Source organism: Rhinoderma darwinii, chromosome 1 (assembly GCF_050947455.1).
Source record: "Rhinoderma darwinii isolate aRhiDar2 chromosome 1, aRhiDar2.hap1, whole genome shotgun sequence".
Lineage (NCBI taxonomy): Eukaryota > Metazoa > Chordata > Amphibia > Anura > Rhinodermatidae > Rhinoderma > Rhinoderma darwinii.
The window spans coordinates 450555047-450568001 of record NC_134687.1 but is presented as its reverse complement, the minus strand read 5'-3'; positions in this window follow the sequence as shown (position 1 = coordinate 450568001).

The following is a 12955-nucleotide window of genomic DNA, read 5'->3' as shown; positions in this document are numbered from 1 at the left end:
AAAAATGTCATTTATTGCGTACGGTGAGCGCCGCAAAAAAAAAACCTAAAAAAACGGTGTCAGAATTCCTGTTTTTTGCTCGGGATTGCAAAAAAATTGAATAAAAAGTGATCAAAAAAAATCGCATGTACCCCAAAATGGTACCAATGAAAACTACAGATTGTCCCGCAACAAATAAGCCTTCACACCACTCTATTGATGGAAAAATAAAAAAGTTATGGCTCTTGGAAAGCGGGGAGTGAAAATCTAAAATATGAAAGCAAAAAATGGATCAGTCCTGAAAGGGTTAATTCATTTCTAATGAAAAAACGTATGACAACATGTTGGGTATTTCCGTACTCGGGAGAAATTGCTTTATAAAAAAATGGTTGTTTTTTTCCTCCTTTATCCCCTGTGAAAATGAGAAAATGCAACATTTTAGTGGAAAACATTTTGATATTAATTTTCGCGCCCTAATTCTAATAAACTCTGCAAAAGACCCGTGGGGTCTAAATGCGCACTATACCCCTAGAAAAATTCCTTGAAGGTTTTTCCAAAATGGGGTCACTTTTGGTGGGTTTCCACTGTTTTGGTCCCTCCAGTGCATTGCAAATGCGACATGGCACCGAAAACCATTCCAGCAAAATCATAAATCCAAATGGCGCTCCTTCCCTTCTGAGCCCTGCTGTGGGTCCAAACAGCAGTTTATTACCACATATGGGGTATTGTCGTAATCGGGAGACATTGCTTTACAAATGTTGGGGTGCATTTTCTTCGTTATTCCTTGTAAATAATAAAAATTTCTATGTTGTTTCAGAAAAAAAGTACATTTTAATTCTTACAGACTAATTTCAATATATTTAGCGAAAAACCTGTGTGGTCAAAATGCTAACTATACCCCTAGATAAATACCTTAAGGGGTCTAGTTTTCGAAATGGGGTAGTTTATGGGGAGTTTCTATCATTCTGGCAGCTCAAAGCCTCTCCAAATGTACATTGGGGCCTAAAACATTTTCAAGCAAAATATGAGTCCTGAAAGCCTCCGGGTGCTCCCTTCCTTTGGGGCCCTGCCGTGTGTCCAAACAACGCATTAGGGCCACAATGTGGGTATTTTTGAAAACAGGAGAAAGAGCGTGATAGATTTTGGGGTGTGTTTCTTCATTTTCATGGTCGCTTTACAAAGAAATCGGTCTTCAAACAAATACTTTTATGAAAAAAGTGAAATTATTATTTTTTTCACCTGATATGCATTAAATTTAGCAAAGAACTGTGGGGTCAAAATAATTACTATACCCCTAAATAAATACCTTATGGGGTCTAGTTTTCTAAATGGGGTCGTTTATGGGGAGTTTCTATCGTTCTGGCAGCTCAAAGCCTCTCCAAATGTACAGTGGGGCCTAAAACATTTTCAAGCAAAATATGAGTCCTGAAAGCCTCCGGGTGCTCCCTTCATTTTGGGTCCTGCCGTGTGTCCAGGCAGCGCATTAGGGTCACAATGGGGGCATTTTTGAAAACAGGAGAAAGAGGGTGATAGATTTTGTGGTGTGTTTCTTCATTCTCATGGTCGCTTTACAAAGAAATTGGTCTTCAAACTGATACTTTTATGAAAAAAAGTGAAATTATTTTTTTTTTCACCTGCTATGTATTAAATTTAGCAAAAAACTGTGGGGTCAAAATACTTACTATACCCTTAGGTAAATACCTTAAGGGGTCTAGTTTTCTAAATGGGGTCATTTGTGGGGGTCTCCATCACTCTGAGACCTATGAGCCTCTGAAAACCTGGCTTGGTGCCGGAAAACAAAATGTACTTCAAAATTTATAAAATTATTATTCAATTTGTAAGTCCTCTAAATTGCTGAAAATTTATTTTATTTTTTCAAAAGTGCTGCCAAAATGGAGTAAAGAGATAGAAATATATATTTAATTAAAAAAATTGTACAGTATGTGTGTACATATGTGACATATTGCAGTTAAAAATAGGGGAAAATGGTAATTTTTACAAAATTTCTTCCATTTTTCTATTTTTTAATTAATTTCCGCAAATCGTATCAGTCTACTTTTACCACTAAAATAAAGTACAACATGTGACGAAAAAACAATGTCAGAATTACTTGGATATTCAAAACTTTCACAGAGTTATTCTCTGATAAAGTCAGACATACCAGATTTGACAAATCTGGCTCGGTCATTAAGGTACAAACATGCCCGGTCATTAAGGGGTTAAAGGGGTTGTCTGCTTTAACTTGACGTCAGGGCTTCTCCAGTCCTTGGGCAGACTCCATAGTTGAAAGCATCTGACATCACTGTCCATTTATGGACAGTAACGTCAGGGGGCTTTCACAGTGCTGGAATCCCCGGGCCGAGCGCTACCTGAAGCTCTTTCAAGGAACTCTTGCAATGAGGAAGTTCCCTGAGGTATACATTTAAAGTTTACCTTTGACTAATGCCATACAGTGGCATTGGTCACACATAGTCTCCCATGTTAAAACATATACCGCGTGGATCCCTCAGGATGTCTACTATGTTGTCTACTACACTATTCCATACTCAAAAAAAAAAACATACCGACATATACCAGCCTGGCAGAGGCCAAAAGGACACTCTTTTGGTCTCTGTCAGGCTAATGAAGCCCTACAGACACATTTAGAATGTATGTCCGGAGCTTTCCCAATGTGCGTACTAAACATAGGGCTCAAACGCAAAGTGAATCAGGCCTAAAAAACATTTGCTTTGTTCGTTTTTTTATCATAGTACAATAATTAAAGGAAAATTACCTTTTAAGGCTGGGTTCGCACAGAGTTTTTTGCAGGAGGAAAATCTGCTTCAAAATTCCGTTTGGAATTTTGAGGCAGATTTTTCTCTGCATGCCGATTTTCGCGGTGTTTTTCATCCGCGGCCATTGAACGCCGCAAAATACGCTTTTTCTCTGCCTGCACGCCGATTTTCACGGCGTTTTTCATTCCGCGGCCATTGAACGCCGCGAAATACGCTTTCTCTGCCTCCCATTGATGCAAGGTCAGAGGCGTAAGCACCCGAAGATAGGGCATGTCCCTTCTTTTTCCCGCGAGCCGGTTTTTCCGCTCGCGGGAAAAAAACGCCTCCGCCTCCCATTGGAATCAATGGAAGCCTATAGACGCAGGTACAATTATATTGCAGGAGGGGGCGGCGGCTGGTTTCAGTGGCCCCCTCTAGAGAGGCAGCAGGCCACCGCCTGAGGCGAGAAGCTCATCTCGTCTCATGGACGATGCTGCTCCCGGATGGGCCACAGACTGTACAGACAGGTCAGATCCAGGCTGCAAGCTGGGGGGGAAGGGCTATGATGGGGGAATAGGAAGGGAAGGAGTCATGGACAGCGCATTGTCAGGTCAGTTGGTGCTATACGTTTGAGAATTGTTCGGGCCTTTCTTTGCTATGTGGACGCCATCGGGGAGGCTCACAGGGTTTATGGTATCTGACTTGGCTCAGATATGACCAGCTATTCAGACAGCATAAAGTGGTTCGCCCTAGCATATGGTGGAACCAGAAGGACATTGGCCTTTTGTGGGTGACGGCCCCTATGCATTTCGGTAAAGTGGTTCGCCCTAGCATATGGTGGAACCAGAAGGACATTGGCCTTTTGTGGGTGACGGCCCCTATGCATTTCGGTAAGTCCTTTCCAGGAAAGTCTAGTCAAGGCAGCTCGGCGCAGGGGGCCAGCATGGGGGGGGGGTGCGGGAGGAAAGTTGGGACTATGCTGGCAGTTTAATGATGGCAAGTGTAGATTTGGAGCTGGGTGTAAATTCAAGCACTCCTGTTCCACCTGCGGCAATACGTCCCTTGGTTCAGCCTGGTGTTTTCAAGTAGGGTAAGGGAAAAGAAAGTAGCAGTGGTGTAGCGCCAACGGCCGCGGGTCTCACTCACTCCAGTGGTTGCCAGCTTATCTGTCCTCAGCACGGGAGTCTCTCTGCTCAGGGACGCCGGCACGCTCTGCTCCCTCCTCCTTCCCCAGCCTATACCCGTAGGATGTGCGAAAGCACTCGTCCCCTTTTTAAAGGGCCAGGAATATTGCTCCCAGCCTATCCCAGCACACCCTGGACTTTTTAATGAACTCTACCCACTCCCTCAGTGCCTGAGCAATGTTAGTATTAACCCAGAGTAAGGGTATGTTCACACGCCGTAGCAAAATACGTCTGAAAACACGGAGCTGTTTTCAGGTGAAAATAGCTCCTGATTTTCAGACGTTTTTGTAGCAACTCGCGTTTTTTGCAGCGTTTTTTTACGGCCGTTTTTGGAGCTGTTTTTCAATGGAGTCAATGAAAAACGCCTACAAAAACGTCCCAAGAGGTGTCCTGCACTTCTTTTGACGAGCCGTCATTTTACGCGCCGTATTTTGACAGGGACACGTAAAAAAAAGGCTCATGAGAACAGAACATCGTAAATTCCATTGCAAGCAATGGGCAGATGTTTGTAGGCGTAATGGAGCCTTTTTTTCAGGCATAATTCGAGGCGTAAAACGCCCGAATTACGCCTGAAAACACTGCGTGTGAACATACCCTTAGTCTGCGAAGGTTCCATTTCCAGTTCCCTGAAACCTGTGTCTGTGACTATCCAGTATCCGTGTCCAGTCCTGTGTCTTGTGTCCGTGTCAAGTGCAATGTCTGTGGCGACTGCAGTGTCTGTGGCGACTGTAGTGTCTGTGGCAGCTGCAGTGTCTGTGGCAGCTGCAGTGTCTGTGGCAGCTGCAGTGTCTGTGGCGACTGCATTGTCCATGGCGAATGCAGTGTCCGTGGCGACTCCAGTGCACTTGGAGACTCCAGTGTCCTTGACCAGTTTAGCTTCTGATAATCCAGCACAAGTAAGTTTCCGATAATATGGCACAAATCAGCTTCCCATAATCCAGCACAAGCCATCTTCTGATAACCCAGCACAAGCCAGCTTCTGATTATCCGGCACAAGCCAGCTTCTGATTTTCTGGCACAAGCCAGTTTCCAATAATCCGACACAAACTAGCTTCCAATAATCCGGCACAAACCAGCTTCCAATAATCCAGCACAAGCCAGCTTCTAGTAATCCGGCACCAGCCTGCCATCAAGGTACCACTGACCAGTGACTGTTATATACTTGTCTGGTCAGCAGCTACTTTGCCACGTAGAGTAGCCCAGTGGGTCCACATTCCCCATGGATATTACAGTTTGCTCAGGCCATGGAACCCGCTGGTCAACCCAAGACGGCAGTGCAAGTGATACAAAATGATATGCAAGATCTCCGATTATGCCAAGATCAGCTGCTATAGGCGGTTAATACCGTCGCCAGTCGTCTGGACATCGCTGCTGTTCCTACTCCGGCAGCTCCACAAGCTGTAGCTCCATCTACACCTCAGTCAGCCATAGTTAAAGTAAGTACCGGAGCCAGAGTTCAGTTGCCACTTCCACGTCGCTATGATGGGGACTCTAAAACCTGTTGGGGCTTCCCCAATCTATGTAAAATCCACTTTAAATTGCATTCCTATCTGTTTCCGTGGACCACATGAAAATAGCCTTCATTGTCTCCCTGTTGTCTGGCAAGGCCTTGGCATGGGCAAATTCTCTCTAGAAATGTGAGGGACCAGAGTCCACTAGACTGCAGCTGTTCCTGGACACCTTCCGTACCGTCTTTCAGGAACCAGGCTGTACGTCTTCAGTCGCTGCTTCACTTCTGACACTCTGGCAGCAGAGTTTGCTTTGAACAACAAGGCCTTGGTGACAACCTTCTGGCAGGAATTAGCCAGTAAATTCAGGGATGAACTTGCGGGTCGTGTTCTCCCTTCTACCCGGAATGCCCTGATTCTTCTGGCGACATGCATTGACATGAGGTTCTGACAGCGCTCCCAGTCGGTTCTTCGAGATGGAAGGTCCTACAGACTGGCACCTAATTTTTAAAAATCCCTGCTACCTTCTTCTGCTGTCGTCCTTGAAGAACCCATGTAAGTGGACAGTCAGACTGTCTGACCAGGAACGGCAGCGCAGACATTCTACTAACTTATGTATGTACTCTGGCTGCAAGGGTCATTTTGTGCGCCAATGTCCCCAGAAGCCGGGAAACTCCAGCAGGTTTGATAGGAGAGACTACCCTAGGTGGACCGATGCTTCTGCAAAATTCTCTCCTGAACTCTCAATTCCTGTAACAATCACCTCAGGTGAAGAATCACATCCTGTTTCTGCTTTTCTGGACTCTGGAGCGGCTGCGAACTTCATTCCCCAGGCCTTAGTAGACCATCTCTACTTACCCATGACTCCTCTGGAGAAACCTCTAGCGGTAGCTTCCGTGAATGGTCAACCATTGCCAGATCCAATTCTCTCCATCACAGAACCTTTGAGGTTACAAGTGGGTGTTCTACACTGCAAACAAATATCCTTCTATGTGCTGCCTAAGGCTATTAATCCAATCCTGCTGGGACAACCATGATTTCGCCAATGCGCTACTGTCCTCGACTGGAATTGTAGAGAAATTCTCTAGTGTGGATCCCGATGTCTACACCGCTGTCTGCCTCATGTTCATCCTGTCCAATCTCTGGTGCCTCAGTAACTCCCTGGTCTCCCTCCCCAATATGCCTGTCATGCGGATGTCTTCAGCAAGAAGGAGGCGGAGATCCTGCCTCCTCATTGTCCTTATGACTGTCTGATTCAGTTGCTTCCTGAGACTTCACCTCCTCGAAGATAGGTATATCCTCTCTCGCTGCCTGAAACCCAAGCCATGTCGGCATATGTCAAGGAGAACCTTGAGAGGGGGTTTATCAGGGATTCTACTTCTCCAGCTGGAGCCGGATTCTTCTTTGTGGGGAAGAAAATGGTTCCCTCCGGCCCTGCATCGATTATCGTGGTCTGAATAAGATTACCGTCAAAAACAAGTACCTCTTACCGCTGATCTCTGAGCTCTTCGACCGGATCCGTGGTGCCAAGGTTTTTGCTAAGCTGGATCTTCCTGGGGCTTATAGTTTGATACGCATCCGAAAGGGTGATTGGAAAACCGCATTTAACACCAGAGATGGTCACTATGAGTATCTCGTGATGCACTTTGGACTATGTAATGCTCCAGCTGTGTTCCAGGAATTTGTGAATGATATATTCTCGGGATCTGTTGTCCGTGGGCGTGGTGGTGTACCTGGACGACATCATGGTCTACTCACCTGATCTTACCACAGACCAGGAGCATGTTTGCCAAGCTCTGTCAGGGTTAAGGGGGAACAACCTGTATGCCAAACTTGAAAAATGTATCTTGGAAAAGAAATCCTTACCCTTCCTGGGTTATATTTTTTCTGACCAAGGACTCCAGATGGATCTGGATAAAGTCAAGTCTGTCTTAGATTGGCCTCGTTGCCAAGGTCTCTGTGCCGTACAAAGGTTTTTGTGCTTCGCAAATTTCTACCGTCAATTTATCCCCAACTTTTCTTCACTTACTGCTCCTATCTCAGCCCTCAACAAAAAGGGGCCAGAGCGAGAGAGGAACTTCTTAATGAGGATAGGAGTATTGAGGTTCTCTTCTGGCTCTCCTCTGGACCAAACCCCTTCCAATCCATAAATAAACAGTTCTTCCTCCTATTTTTTTTAAAGTACAGGATCTCCCTAACTTCAAACACATCGGCAGAACCGCTGGGAGAAACTGCAGGGCTAGGAGTCTTAGCGTAGCGGTTCAGGACCACAGGCTTCAGGAGGGACATGTGAAAGGAGTTGGGGATCCTGAGGGTAGGGGGCAGCTGAAGATTATAAGAGACAGGGTTAATTTGCTGCAGGATCTCAAAGGGCCTGAGGAACCTGGGAGAAAATTTGTAGGACGGCACCTTCAGCCAGATATTCCGAAAGGACATCCAGATTTTGGGAACTGGAAGATACAGAGATGCTCTCTTCTCCTAGTATCTGCCTTTCGCTTCATGCGATCGACTGCCTGCAGAATAGAGGACCGGGTTTGCTCCAAATGCAGAGTCAGCTGCGGGTACCTGGGATGTAGCCAGAACAGGAAGAGGAATTTCTGGATGTTGGCCGTACACAATGTAGAATGGTATGGAAGTAGTGGACTCACTTGTGTGGTTGTTGTATGAGAACTCGGCCCATGGAAGAAGCTGTACCCAGTCATCATGCGGGAGATTAAGTGGCGAAGATAATTCTCCATGATTTGGTTAATCCTCTCGACTTGGCCATTGGACTGCGGATGATAGGCTGAAGAAAAGTCCAACTTCAGGTCTAGGAGTTTACAGAGGGCTCTCCAGGATTTCTAGGTGATCTGAACCCCCCGATCAGACATGATATGAAGAGGCAAACGGAAGATGTGCTGGATGAAGAGGTTAGCCAGTCAAGGTGCAGAAGGTAGGCTGGTCAGCAGGATAAAATGAGCCATCTTCGAGAACCGGTCCATCACCAACCAGACCGTATTGCATCCTGCAGGGGAAGGGAGGTCTGTGACAAAGTACATTGCTATATGCTGCCAGGGAGTATTGGGCACAGGCAGAGTTTGGAGCAGACCGGCAGACTTGGAGTGAGCAACTTTGTTGGAAGCACACACAGTGCAGGACAAGACAAATTCCACAAAATCTTTGGGCAGCGTTTGCCACCAGATATGATAGGCAATCAGATCTCTGGTTTTACGAGCACCCGTGTGCCTAGCCAGTTTGGAGCTGTGCCTCCAGCAAAGGATTTTCCTCCTGTCTGCCAACCACACAAAAGTCCTCCCTGAAGAGTCGACACCTTGGCATTCATATCTTTTTTAGTGAGGGTATAGATGGGGGCCATCAGTGAAGAGAAGTTTGGGATAAACTGCCGGTAGAAGTTGGCGAATCCCAAAAAACGCTGTATGGACCTCAGGCCTTGAGGACGTGGCCATTCCGGGATGTACTTTACCTTCTCAGGATCAATCTTAAGGTCTGGATCCGAGATGATATAGCCCAGGAAGCGTAGAGAATTCTTCTAAAAAATGCACTTCTACAGCTTGGCATACAGACGATTCTCCCTTAATCGCAGCAGAACTTGACGGACATGCCTCCGATGAGTCGTCGAGTCTGGAGAGAAAATCAAAATATCGTCGAGATAGACCAAAACACATACATAGAGGAGATCTTGGAAGATATCATTAACGAATTCTTGGAAGACCGCGGGAGTGTTACACAGACCGAAGGTCATTACTAGGTATTCATAGTGCCCGTCTCGAGTGTTGAATGCCATCTTCTATTCATCACTCTGTCGGATCCAGATCAAATTGTAAGCCCCACACAAGTCTAGTTTAGAAAAAATCTTGGCACCTCATATGCGGTCAAATAGTTCGGAAATTAGTGGCAACGGATATTTGTACTTGACCGTGATTTGATTGAGACCATGGTAGTCAATGCAAGGTCGAAGGGATCGTCTTTTTTCTTGACAAAGAAGAACCCGGCCCAGGCCGGGAGGAGGATTTTTGTATTAAAACCCTCTCCAGATTCTCCTTGATATAGGCCGACATGGACTGAGTCTCTGGCAGGGAGAGAAGGTATACCTGTCCAGGGGGAGGGGACGCAATTGGAACAAATTAATGGGACAGTCATAAGCCCGGTGTGGGGGAAGTGTCTCAGCCTCCTTCTTGCTGAAGACATCCGCAAATTGAAAGAAATGAGGAGGCTATCCTGCCAGAGACTGAGGCAGAGGAGGCTGGACAGGATGGATGTGCAACAGACAGCGGCCGAGACATTTGGAGCCCCATTGGAGAGCGTCTCTGGAATTCCAGTCCAGGACAGGGGCATGCAACCGGAGCCAAGGCAGGCCCAGTGGAACAGGATTGATGGCTTTAGGCAAAACAAGAAACTAAATCAGTTCAGTATGGAGGGCTCCAACTTGGAGCTTCAGCGGCTTGGTTTCAGATACAATCGGGTCGGGCAGAGGCAGTCCATTCACCGAGGCAACAGCCAAAGATGTCTCCAGAGGGACTGTGGGCAACTGGAGATGATCTAGGCAACTTGATGGACATGTGTCTTTTTTCAGCCGTACTAACTATGTAACTATGTAACTATGTATTTTTGGATGAAATTTGCCGCGGAACCTGAGTCCACATAGGCAGAGACCCGATGCATCATTTTGCCGGACACTATGGTCACGGGGACGGACAATTTAGAAGATATTTTTTTTATTCAGCGCCATTCCGCCTAAGGTTGTCTCTCCAACCAATCCTAGGCATTGTAGTTTTTGGGATTCTGGGGACACAAACGCACAACATGGCCTCAGAGGGCGCAAAACAGACAAAGTCCCGAAGTGCGTCTGCGTTGTTTCTCCTGGACTGACAATTTGAGCCGGTCCACTGGCATAGGTTCCTCTGGAAGAACAACTGGTGAGGGCAGCAGGGATTGCTGGAAAGTAGGAGCCAGCCTGGGGAATCTTCTCTACCTCTTGGTATCACCTCTTGGTGATCGCTCCTGGATCCTCATGTCAATTCAGGTGGCAAGAAGAATGAGGTCAACCAGAGTAGGTGGCAGATCACGGGCAGCAAGTTCATCTTTAATCTCGGAAGACAGTCCCTGCCAGAATGTAGCCAACAAGGCCTCGTTGTTCCAGGACAGCTCTGCCGGCACGGTGCGGAACTGAATGGCGTACTGGCCCACGGAGATGTCTCCCTGGTGAAGGGTCAGCAGAGATGCAGCTGCTGACGAGAGTCGTCCAGGTTCCTCAAATACCATGCGAAAAGTCTGTAGGAAAAACTGGAAGTCATGGGTCTCTGATCCCTAACTTTCCCAGAAAGGATTCGCCCATGCTAGGGCATTGCCAGTAAGGAGAGAGATGATGAAAGCGATCCTGGTGCCATCGGAAGGGAATGGCATGTAGACTGAAGTGGATCTGGCACTGATTCAGAAATCACCTGCAGGTACTCATGTCTCCATCGTAGCGAGGAGGTAGTGGCAGCGAGAATCAGGAGTTGGCAGCGGTACTGACAGGAGGTGTAGCAGGAGGAACAGCCGGGGGCAACAGGAACAGGTGCTGTGATGACAGCAGCTTGCGTATTCAGTCATTGTGCATTGGCGTTCACAGTCAGGAAGAGTTAGTCCTGTTGTGACCGAAGGTCTCGTTGGTCTGCCTGTATGGCTTGGGACGTCATCATGGTCTTGGGTTGACCAGCGAGGTCCATGGCCTGAGCGTACTGTCACAATCCGTGGATACAAGGGTACCATTGATAGTCCAGACAGTAGCGGAGACTAGGCACAGATCAACATGCGGGCAGATGACACCAGACGAGGTGTATAACAGCAGGTGTGACAAGTGGCACAGCACGACTCCAACACTCTAAGGCACAGGAACAAATAAACAAATATAGCACGGGATACAGGATACATGTAGCAAGGCACAGGAACAATGAGAACATGATAACACTAAGGGACCTTTTGCTAAGACTAACATGGGTAAACACAACAACGCTCAGGCAATGAGTGAAAGGCCAGAGCCCTTTTTATAGTCCAGGGTGATCATGGGCTAATTACAGATTTTACACATGTGCGTGTACTGGCCCTTTAAGGCCAGCACGCGCACACCCTAAGGGAACCAGCACAGTGATGCGGAAGTGAGTGCTGGCATCTCTCAGGAGGGAGATGCTGCCCAGCACTCACTCGTCAATGGCCGCGGCCGTCGAGGGGTAAGTTAGAACGACGGTCCACGGCTGTGGACGATACAGGCAGCCTCCTCAGTTCCTTACCAGTGTTAAGGTTTGGCTATCTTCAAAGAATATCCGCTTGAAAATCCCGTCCTATAAATTTGCTCCTGGGTTCCATGGTCCCTTTGAGGTCTTAAAACAGATCAACTGTGTCATATAAAGTACGTTTGCCTCCTATGCTCAAAATTCCCAATTCATTCCATGTGTCTCTCCTGAAGCCTGTAGTCCCTAACCGTTACAGCAAGTCTTCTGGTTCTGATCTCCTAGGAGTGTAGCTCAATTGTTTGAGGTCAAGGAAATTCTGGATCTTAAGAAGGTGACAAGGAGGGCCTTTTATCTTGTGGACTGGAAAGAGTTTGGTCCTGAGTAGAGATCTTGGGAACCCGAAGAGAACATTGATGCCCTTGCTCTCATAAAAATATTCCTCTTACGCTCTGGACCGAAGAAGTGGGGGCGTGAGGGGGGTAATGTAGCACTGGCGGGCGCAGGTCTCACAGTTGCCGCCAGCTTACCTGTCCTCGTCCCCATTCTTAAAGGTCCAGCACGCGCACCAGGAATATTGCTCTCAGCCTATCCCAGCACACCCTGGACTTTTTAAGGAACTCTGCCCACTTCCTTAGTGCATGAGCAATGTTAGTATTAACCCAGAGTTAGTCTGCGAAGATTCCACTTCCAGTGTCCTGTGTCTGTGTCAATTCCAGTATCCATGTCCAGTGTCCGTGGTGACTCCAGCGTCCGTGACGACTCCAGTGTCCATGATGACTCCAGTGTCCGTGACCATTTCAGCTTCCGAGAATTCAGCACAAGCCAGCTTCCGATAATCCAGCACAAGCGAGCTTCCGATTAATCAGCACAAACCAGATTTGAATTATCCAGCACAAGCCAGCTTCCGTTAATCCGGCACATGCCAGTTTCCGATATTCCGACACAACCCAGCTTTCGATAATCCAGCACAAGCCAGCTTCCGATTATCCTGCACAAGCCAGCTTCCGATTATCCAGCACAAGCCAGCTTCCGATTATCCAGCACAAGTCAGCTTCCGATAATTCGGCACAAGCCAGCTTTCGATAATCCAGCACAACCCATCTTCCGTTAATCCAGCACAAACCAGCTTCCGGTAATCCGGCACCAGCCTGCCATCAAGGTACCTTTGACCAGTGACTGATATATACTTGTCTGGCCAGCAGCTGCTTCGTTACGCGGATTAGCCCATGGGTCCACATTCCCCGTTGACGTTACAGGTGTTGGCCAAGGGGGCGACTCCAGTGAGGCTGGCAGAGATGCTTCCCTATCTAAGTAGGGGATGGGGATAAAGCAGTTTTGTTGACGGATGGTTTTCAGAATGGTTCTCATATCCCTTCCCT